This window comes from Prionailurus bengalensis, chromosome B4 (genome assembly GCF_016509475.1).
Source record: "Prionailurus bengalensis isolate Pbe53 chromosome B4, Fcat_Pben_1.1_paternal_pri, whole genome shotgun sequence".
Classification (NCBI taxonomy): domain Eukaryota; kingdom Metazoa; phylum Chordata; class Mammalia; order Carnivora; family Felidae; genus Prionailurus; species Prionailurus bengalensis.
Genome location: NC_057358.1, coordinates 131,338,739 through 131,348,269, shown reverse-complemented (window position 1 = coordinate 131,348,269; position 9,531 = coordinate 131,338,739).

Genomic DNA, 9,531 nt, shown 5'->3' with positions numbered 1-9,531 from the left:
GGATAGTGGGAGCCAGACAGGACTGGTTGACAGTCTGTCTCACCACTCGTTCTAAAGCAAGCGAGCCGCTTAGCCCTTGCAAGCCTCAGTTTCCCCCTCCGTAAAATGGAGGTAAGGCCCCACCTGACCCAGGTGATCAAGGTTGGCATCGCCAGTCATGTGGATGTCACGGACCCCCCAATAGACAGCGGGTGACAAGGGCGTCACAGCTCTGTGCTCTTCTCCCCGCCCCATGACCCACGGTGCGAGAAAACATCAGCTAAGCCCCAGTTGAGGGACCTGCGACAGAACACCTGATCGGCACCCTTCAAAACTGCCAAGGTCATGAAAAGCAAGGGAAGAACGGGAACCCTCCGGGAGAGCAGAGAAGACTCCGGGGACGTGAGGACTGAATGCAATGTGGTCTTGGGGTCGGGATGCTGGAACAGAAGATGGACATCAGCGGACAGACGGGCGAATCTACGTGAAGTCCGGAGTTGGGGCCGCAGCAACCTACCAGGGCTAATTTCTTAATTTTGACAAACGTGCTGTGGTTACGTAAGACGTTAACGTCAGGAGAAGCCGGGGGGGGGGGGGGGGTTGGGGGGGGGAATGTATACAGCAAAGCCCTCTGTACTCCCTTTGCATTTTTTCCCCCCTCCAACTCTAAAATTATTCCCCAATAAGATGTTTATTAAACACACACAAAACCGGCCCTGCTGCTCTCGCTCGTGTCCGCCCAGTGTCCCTCCCTCCTCCAGTTCTTCTGCTGACGGGCCCTCCCCTGGTGACAAGGGTGCGGATGCCTGACCCAGGCTGGGCCATTAACTTGCCCTCCTCGTCCTGGCCACAGCGATTGGTCCAGGGGGTAAGCAGGTGACCCACGCTGGGCCAATCAGAGTCCTCCCCTAGGATTGCTCAGTTTGGAAGGGGAAGCGAGGCTCTCCCTGGCTCCCCGTGAATCTGGGAGGCTGTCAGCCCGGGGCTGGGGGGACTCCGTCCCGAAAGAACTAAACGAGACAGAGAGAGAGAGAGAGAGAGAGAGAGAGAGAGAGAGAGGTGGAGAGAATGCTGATGGCATTCAAGATGGCCTCTCCCAGTCCTCCCCAGGCCGAGCCTCCCCAGCCTGCCCTGTTAATGGGAGCCCATGTATCTCTCCTTTCCAGTTTAAGCCAGTGCAGCCTGGGCCCGGGGTTGGGTTTCTGTCACTGGCAACCAATGAGTCCTGACTAATCCCTTCGCTTCATAGTCGCTTTATAGCAGCCGTGCTATAAATGGTGGTGGTGGTGGGGGGGGGGGTGTTGGTACCCTCCCCAGGGATCCGGGGCCTGCCCGGAACGCAGCCTGCTTGGCTGTGGCCTTGACACGTGCCTTGTTCCCCTCCCAGCTGCCACACGGCCCCCTGACTTCACACATACCGTCCCACCCCCAGGCCCTGCGCAGGGGGGCCTCTTTCTCTCGGTGCTGGGGGCCGAAGTGTGGTGCTGGGGACCGAAGCGTGCCGCTGTTAGGGCTCTGCCCCCATCACCCCCAAGGCACCCGGGAGGAGGAAACGGAACGGGGCCTCTGGTAGAAAATTCCCTCCGCTGAAATTCCCCACGCCGGCCTGGTCAGACCCAGGGAAACCCGGTGTATTACGTGTCGGGGAGGCCGAGGCTTGTCTGGTGGTTGTGCTGGGGTTACAATGAGGGCTCTGGGGGACCTGGTTCCACGGGTCCCAAGTGAGGAAGTGGTAGAGGGTCGGGGGGAAGCAGGAGATTTGGGGGAAGCTGGAGAGAAAGCACCGGCAGAGCAATCCGAAGGATTTTCGTGGGTGAGCAAGGGCAGAAGACGACGCTCTTTTATCTGAGGTCTGGGCTGTGGTCCAGGAAGGGAGAGACACCACCAGGGAAATCCGGGGCGCGCGCAGAGCTTATGCTGCCCGGGCGCCCGGACCTGGGCTGGGAAGGACCTTGCAGAGTCCCAGGCGGGACGAGACAGGGTCCTGGGTGGCCTTCCCGCGTCCCAGTTGTCCCCTGCCGTCCTGGCCATGTCACGCCTCTGTATCTTGTCCCTTCCAGGTGCCCTGCCTGCGTGCCCCTGTGCCCCCGTCAGGCTGGCAGGGGGCGGGGACAGCTCTTCCTGTGTGCCAGTTTCCCCTAGCCCAGTGCCCCGCCCCTGGGCCCCAGGGCAGAAGTGAATTCACTCACCTTCCTGCCCTCCCAGACAGCCGCTTTCCTCCTCTGATGACGCTTCCTTCCCACCCTCATTTGTTGCCCTCAGCCACGGACTTGATCATTTTCTTTCCCAAACATTTTGTGACGTGCCTCCCGCATGAGAGCTTCTGGGTGAACAGAGAGGAGGGACCCTCCCCTTGCCGTGTGGCAGTGGTGGGGAGGGAAGGGGCTGGGTGCAGGATACACTTGGGAGGCAGAGCTGACAGGAGTTGTTGAAGGATCCGGTTGGCGGGGAGCCCAGGCACCATCAACCCGGTTGGCATCTGGGTTTGGGTCTGAGTAACTTGGTACGTTCCGTTTCCCACAGAGCCTTGGGGCCACACAGCTACTCTCTCGCCCACAGGGACCTCGAGACACCCAGATTTTAGGCTGAGAGAACAATCAAATATAAAGGCTAAGAATGGGACTACCAGCCTAAAATCCGCCCCCCCTCCCCAAATCCTGTGGCTGCAACACGGTTCCATCAGCAGGAAAACCTGGGTGAATTGTGGTGTTGCTTTTCCTTCTCCGTGAAATCTTGGTCAAACCGCTCAGCATCTCTGAGCCTCATCAGTGAAATGGGCATAATAACAGTAAGCACCTCGTAGGACTGTTGTCGCTGCTCACTGAGACTCCAAACTTAAAAAAAAAAAGTTTATTTATTTTGAGAGAGGGGGAGAGAGAGAGAGAGTGTGTGCACAAGTTGGGGAGGGGCAGAGAGAGAGAGAGAGAGAGAGAGAGAGAGAATCCCAAGCAGGGGCCACACTGTTGCTGCCGGCCTGATGCGGGGCTTGAACTCACGAACCGTGAGATCATGACCTGAGCCCAAGTCAGCCGCTTAACTGATTGAGCCCCCCAGCTGCCCCCACGGAGACTTGAATTCATGGGGAACACTTGGCATCGAGCCTGAAAGACAGAGTAAATTTCCTCCTCCCCCCGCTCCCCTCCCATTTTGAGCCACGATTCTGATTCTAGGTAGAATGTGGCCAGGTTGCGGAAAACTCCAGATGCTAGTGTAAGGAGTTGGCACTCTACCCCGCGGAATCAGAGCCGGGAAGTTGTCGAGCAGGGAAAGAACGCGAAGAAAGCGGCCAGTCAGCGCCTCTCCGGTCCCTGCAGCCTCCCGTGCCTCGGAGCCCGGCGGCAGGTCAGTAGTGAGAAGCCTGGCCACGAGGCTGGTGGCCTCCAGGTCCCAGGGGCCTCCGGCTGCCCCAGTTCCGGACCCAGGCATTGCCAGTGAGTCTACCCCCACCCCCAGCATCCCTCTGGGCAGAGCCAGATAGATGGCTTAATAATGCAGGCTGCCTGGCTGACCTGGTGGCCGCTGAGCCAGCTGAGACTCACATCCCTGCCCCCCACCCCCCTGCTCTGGCCGCAGGGCCCCGGCCTGAGGCTCTAGCAGAGTCCCTGGACGGCAGAATTCTGAAGCCCCATATAAGGGTGCTGGGACCCAAATAGTCCACACCTTGACAGTGTGGGGCTCAGCAGCCTCTGGCTAATGGGCAGCAGAAATCAGAGGCACAGAGCCTGAACCTCCCCTCATCCCCTTCCGGCTCTTCCTGGGGGGGGGGGGTGGCGGTGTCTCAGAAATGACTCCTGGCACAGAAGGCTGGGGGGAGGTGATCTGTCACATGCAAGCAGACCCTACCTGGGGTGGAGCAGGCTGCCTGTCTGACCCTTGCACCACTGAGTGGGCCAGCTCAGGAGGGCCCTCCCATAGCACTCTCCCTATGCCTGGTGAGTGGCTGGGCACCCAGGGCACAGACCAGATGGGACACGGCTGAGCCAACCTCACTACCCAGGAACCTCAGCTCCAAGGCAGGCAGGCAGAGTGCCACCAGCATCCTTAGTGAACTTCCCTGAGAGACCTCCCATAATTGGATCGCTGGGTCAAAGGGTCTCCCCGTGAATGCTTCAAAATATCCCGTGGAGTGTGGCCTTGGCCCTCACAGGCCCCCGCTCAAGGGGCCCACACATCCAGCCGGCCTCTAGTCTAGACTCATCGGGAACTGTGTGTACATTCTTCATGCCCCATTAGCTTTGAGCTGCCCTTGATTCATGGATATGAGGACTCCAGACTCTCAGAATCATAGAATCCCATGGAATGCGGTCCCCCAGCTCTGATATCCACCTGCCAAATTCTGTTTTCACCTTTGCTAGTCTGGATGCAGAACTCTCTCCCTTTCCCCAAATATGGCTGATTGATCTCAACCCCACTGGCCGCCAAGATGGCTGCCACTGGTACCTTCCTCCTGACATTCATGCCCTGTGTGGTTCCCTCCCACAACGACCAGGGCAGACCTGTGTAACCGACAGGAAATTGCAAACATTGAGAACGCGTAACTTCTGAGTTAGGTCATACAAGACGTTGTGGCTTCCTCTTTGTTCTCGCTCTGGGGGGAAGCAGCCGCCGTGCTGGGGGGATGCTTGAGCAGTCCTGGCGAGAGGTCCATGGGACGCAAACTGAGACCTCCCGCCAACCGCCAGCACCAACTCATCAGCCACGGGGATGACCCACCTTAGCCGCAGATCCCCCAGCCCCAGTCCAGCCTTCAGATGAGTGCAGCCCCAGCGATGATTCAGTCTTCCGAGATTTCTCAAGCAAGAATCGCCCGGTCCCAAGTTCCTGACCACGGCCGCCGTGTGATAATAGCTGTTTCTTTTTTTCTTTTTTTTTTTTGCTGATGTAAGCCACTGAGTTTTGAGCCACTGAGTTGCACAGTAACAGATGACTAATATGATAAGCATGTAGACTTTTTAAAAAAGTTTTTATTTATTTATTTGAGAGAGAGAGACAGAGTGTGAGCGAGGAAGGGGGAGAGAGAGAGGGAGAGGGAATCCCGCAGAGCTGGACGAGGGGCTCAAACCCACAAACCGTGAGATCATGACCTGAGCTGAGACCAAGAGTCAGTCGCTCAACTGACTGAGCCACCCAGGTGCCCCAAGCATGTAGACTTTTCTAAAGCAAGTATGGAAGGTGGTTAGGGAGGTTGAAGCGGAAAAAGGGGGATTATATTGCACACTCCACAGCGAAATGACTTAAAAATCCCTTTGGGAAGTGTGTGTGTTCTCCCAAATTCCTTCACAACCAAGGCTTCTCTGGGGGCTCCCCTGTATCTCGCCTCCTGACCTGCGATTCCCAACTCTCGCCCCCCCCCCCCCCAGCTCCTGACCTGTCACAGCAAAACAAAACATCCTTATGTAAAGGACTCCCCCGGGGTGCCTGGGTGGCTCCCTCGGTTAAGCATCCGTCTTCGGCTCAGGTCATGATCTCACGTTTCGTGCGTTTGAGTCCCACATCGGGCCCTGTGCTGACAGCTCAGAGCCTGGAGCCTGCTTCTGATTCTGTGTCTCCCTCTCTCTCTGCCCTTCCCCTGATCTCTCTCTCTTTCTCAAACATAAAGAAACATTGAAAAAAATTAAAAAAAAAAAAAAAAGACTCTCCTTCCTGAGAAGCTCGGTCTTCTTGTCTTCATAGCCATTGGGATGGCTCCATGGTGGGCAAGGGGCAGAGGTTTTAGCAGGGGGGAAGCTTCAGTTTTTCCCTCCCGGGTTCTGTCTCTCATCACTGGTTCTTGTCTCCGGTGATGGTGGCCTCCGTTCTCGCATCGGAGGCACAGCAGAAAATCTGAATTTCGGTCTGGATCCAAACCAGGAATGTGACACCCCATACACACTCTGGTGTCTGCGTGTTTCTCTAGAAGAATTGCTTAACCTAACTTTCTTAATCAACTCAAAATGCCATGTGGACGGAGCGGAAAGCAATTCATCTAAGTCCAAAGGGGTAGATCTTGCCGTTCAGCCTGAAACAGCGCAGAAAGCTTCCAGCCCTCGTGTGCTCCTCATACTGGTCTCTTCTCTAAGCCCTGCAATAAGGGAAGAGCGTCCGGAAGACACGTCCTCGCGGTGACGCGGCCCGGGCGTTGGGGTCATTTGGACGTGAGCCACATCTGGTCAACTCGGGGGGAAAAGGGGCAGTCGTTGGGGTGCGGTTAGAGGGCGCTTCCGACCACCTCTGGAAGATTCCAGAACAGGGATTCAGGGATTCAGGACAGGGGTCCAGGCAGCCGGAAGTACCTGCCTCTCATCTGGCACTGAGGCTTCCGGGATGGTTCTGCGATGCTCGATACATCGGAGACGTATCACTCCGCCGATGACTCAACTAGCCCTTGGGAGGCTGTCCGTGGCGGTAGGGGGAGGGAGGAAAATTCGGTGTGGGTGGGAGGGGAGAGTGAGAAGGCTTAGTAGTACGACGTGGCGCGTGCTGTCATTCAGACCTGACACACAGCGTTCCGGGAACCAGTGGAGGAAGAAGTAGCTTGGCCAGCTCCGCTCAGCGGTGGTCAGGGGGGGCTTCATAGAGGTGGTGGTCTGTGAGCAGCACCTGGTTAAAGACTGGAAGCAGACAGGTGGGGAGGCCGTAGGAGAGGAGGAAAGGCTTCCAGGCTGAGGGAGGAACAGCATCAAAAGCACAAATGGCGTGGAAAGCATGGGGTGAGAGTTTCATGGAATGTTCTGGAAAGGGCGGGTATTGGTGTTGCCGGGACCCGGAGCGCGCGTGGGGTGATACGGGAAGATGCTGGAGGGGGTCGGGAAAGGCCTGACTGCAGAGGGCTTTCTTTGGGCAAGTTAAGGAGTTTGGGTTTCCATCCCTAGCAGGGAGGGCGCACGGCTCGTCCTGTGTCTGCCCCCGAGGCAGACATCACCAGTTGATCATGACACGTCCTGCAGAGGGAGGACCCAGGCAGCTGCTGCCAATCATTGGCACTGTCCTGAGACGAGACAGGCATGGCATCATTGCATGAGAGCTATTGGAGGGTGAGGAGGAGGGTTGTTGCAGGTGTCCAGTGACCATGGGCACAGGTGGGCATGTTGCTGCCCACATTTGTCTCAACCTTACCTGCCCACTTAGATTCTAGGCAGTCTCCTTATCATAACGCTGGCCAGGGGGCTCAGGGTGGTGTGTGTGTGTGTGTGTGTGAGAGAGAGAGAGAGAGAGAGAAAGAGAGAGAGAGAGGGAGAGGGAGAGAGCTCTCTATGGGCTCTATTTTAGCGAGGAGGTTGCTGTCTTTCTGGACCTGCACTATCCAACATGGGTAGCCACTAACCACATACGGCCATTCAAATCTAACTTAATAAAACAAAAATTAAAAATGCGGTTCTTCAGCCACAGCAGCCACAACCGCGAGCACTCAATAGCCACGTGTGGTTAGTGACCACTCTTTTGGACAGTGCAGATATAACACTCCCACCATCACAGAAAATTCTACCAGACAGCGCTGGTCCGGAGAAGGCCCAATCGGGTGTCCAGATAGCATGATCCGCCCCGACCCTCGCTTAGCCCAGGCCAACTCCGTCTTCTATTTAGTGGCAGTGACTCAGTTAAGAGTTTGAAAGGCTTTCCGGTTTATGTCTGCCTAGTGAGGGCAATCCCCAGGGGGGAGAGTCTTAGAACATTTTGGAGCTCAAAAGCACCAGAGCTAAACCAGGCAGACCTGGAGGTCCCCAGGGGAAAGGGGGTTCTCACGTGGTGAGCGCAGCATCGTGCTGGGGACAGGGGGGGGCTTTTGTCGTTCTCATTTCATCGAAGGGAAGCTGAGGCCCAGAGGGGGCTGTGACCTGCCCCTGGGCAAATGGCTGGGAAAGTCACAAAAGCAGAGCCGGAAGAGGCCGTGTGGCCGCCCGCTGCCTGGTATTCCTTGAGATCATGGCTCAGTCCCTTGAGCCCGAGCGGATTAGGGGGCCCTCGCCAGTGCCCACCTCTTGGGAAGTTTCTGCGCGTGAGAGCCGCGGTCACAAAAGAGGGAGCTCTCTGCAGTTTCGCGCTCTATCCGCCAGAGGGCGCAAGGGCCATTGTGTCTGCTCCCGAAGTGGGCGGGGCGGTGGGGAAAGATTCTTCCCCGGAGGACTTTGGGCTGGGACCCTGCTTGGTGCCCAGCCCTGTGCCGGGAACCTACGACGCGGTCCATACAGCCCTTGCCCTCCAGGAGGGCTCAGTTTAGAGGGCACAGACGGCACAATGACTTGTTTGAATCTGCAGTGAGGGGCCTTGAAGGGTGGATAGGAGTGTGCTAGGCGGCCTGGAGTGCAGTCGCAGAGGGCAGTGGTGGCGGAACACGGTGTTGTCTGGGAGATTACAGTGGCCTGCGTCCCAGCTCTGGTCCCCTCCTGGACCTGCTCTTGTGTTCTCAGTTGACAGGAGGGAGGAATTTCTGAACAGACGTTCTTTCTGCTCCAGTAATACCCAACTCCGTGGAGTTCCCTGCGCGCGCGCACACACACACACACACACACACACACACACACACACCACTGTTTCATGCCTCTGTGCCTTTGCACATGCTGTTCCCACGGCCTCTCTACCTTCTTCAGCTGACCAGCTACTACTCATCCGTCAAGATGCAGCGGAGGCAGTGGCTCCTTCCAGGGAGGTGCTGCCATTCCTGGCCTGGATGAGATGCTCCCGCTGCGCCTTCCTGCGGCCTGAACTTGACGTTCTGCTGTGCACCACCTGAGGACAGGCACTGGCGCATGCGGCCCCATAAAAGTGAGGGCGACGCAGAGCACCTGCTCCAGGCAGGGCTCCCGCGTTGGGTTTGTGGCTCCTGGGTTTTCGTGTACGCGGGCCACGAGCCGAGTCGCCCCACCAGATGCCTGCGTGCCCAAGTGCAGGGGTACAGGCCCCGATGCCAGAGCTTGCTTTCTGCCTCCGCCACCTCCTCCCTCTAGCTTCTACCCCCTGGCGGGTGGCACAGGTGTGCGGGGACGTTGGCCAGGAAGGGGCCGGGGCCTAAGAAGCGTCTGGGGGGTGGGGGTGGGGGGGGTGAAGGGTAGTGAGCGGCCGCCAAAACCCTTGCACAAGGGTAGAGATCTGGAGTCTAACCTAACACCGTCTCTGGGGTCAAGCTCGCCGTGTGACCTTGGGCGAGTCGCTCCTCTCCCCGAGCCTCAGTTGGCCCGCCCGTAAAATGGGAACGCGGCAGCGTCTCGGGTTGCCAGCCGTGGAGCACGGGGACGCGGCGGCCAGGACGAGGTGAGGAGGGGGGTCCGCCGGCGGAGGGGGGAGTCGGGGCCGCGGGCGCCCTCGGGCTGGCGCTGGGGGGCGCTGCGCACCTCGGGCGGCCCGCCCCGCGGCAAGTTTGCCTCCAGCTGTTGCATGCGCTGGCGAAGGCGGCGGCGGGACCCCGCGCCGGCGGGGTGAGCGGGGCCCGGGGGCCCGGGGCGGGGCCGGGGGCGCGCCGGGCAGGGGCCGGGAGCAGGGGGGAGGGGGGGGGCTCCGTGGTCCGCGCGGCCGCCGCCGCCTCCCGGGGCGCTGCAGCTGCGGCGTTGGAGCCGGGCGCGGCCCCCGCCCCGCGGC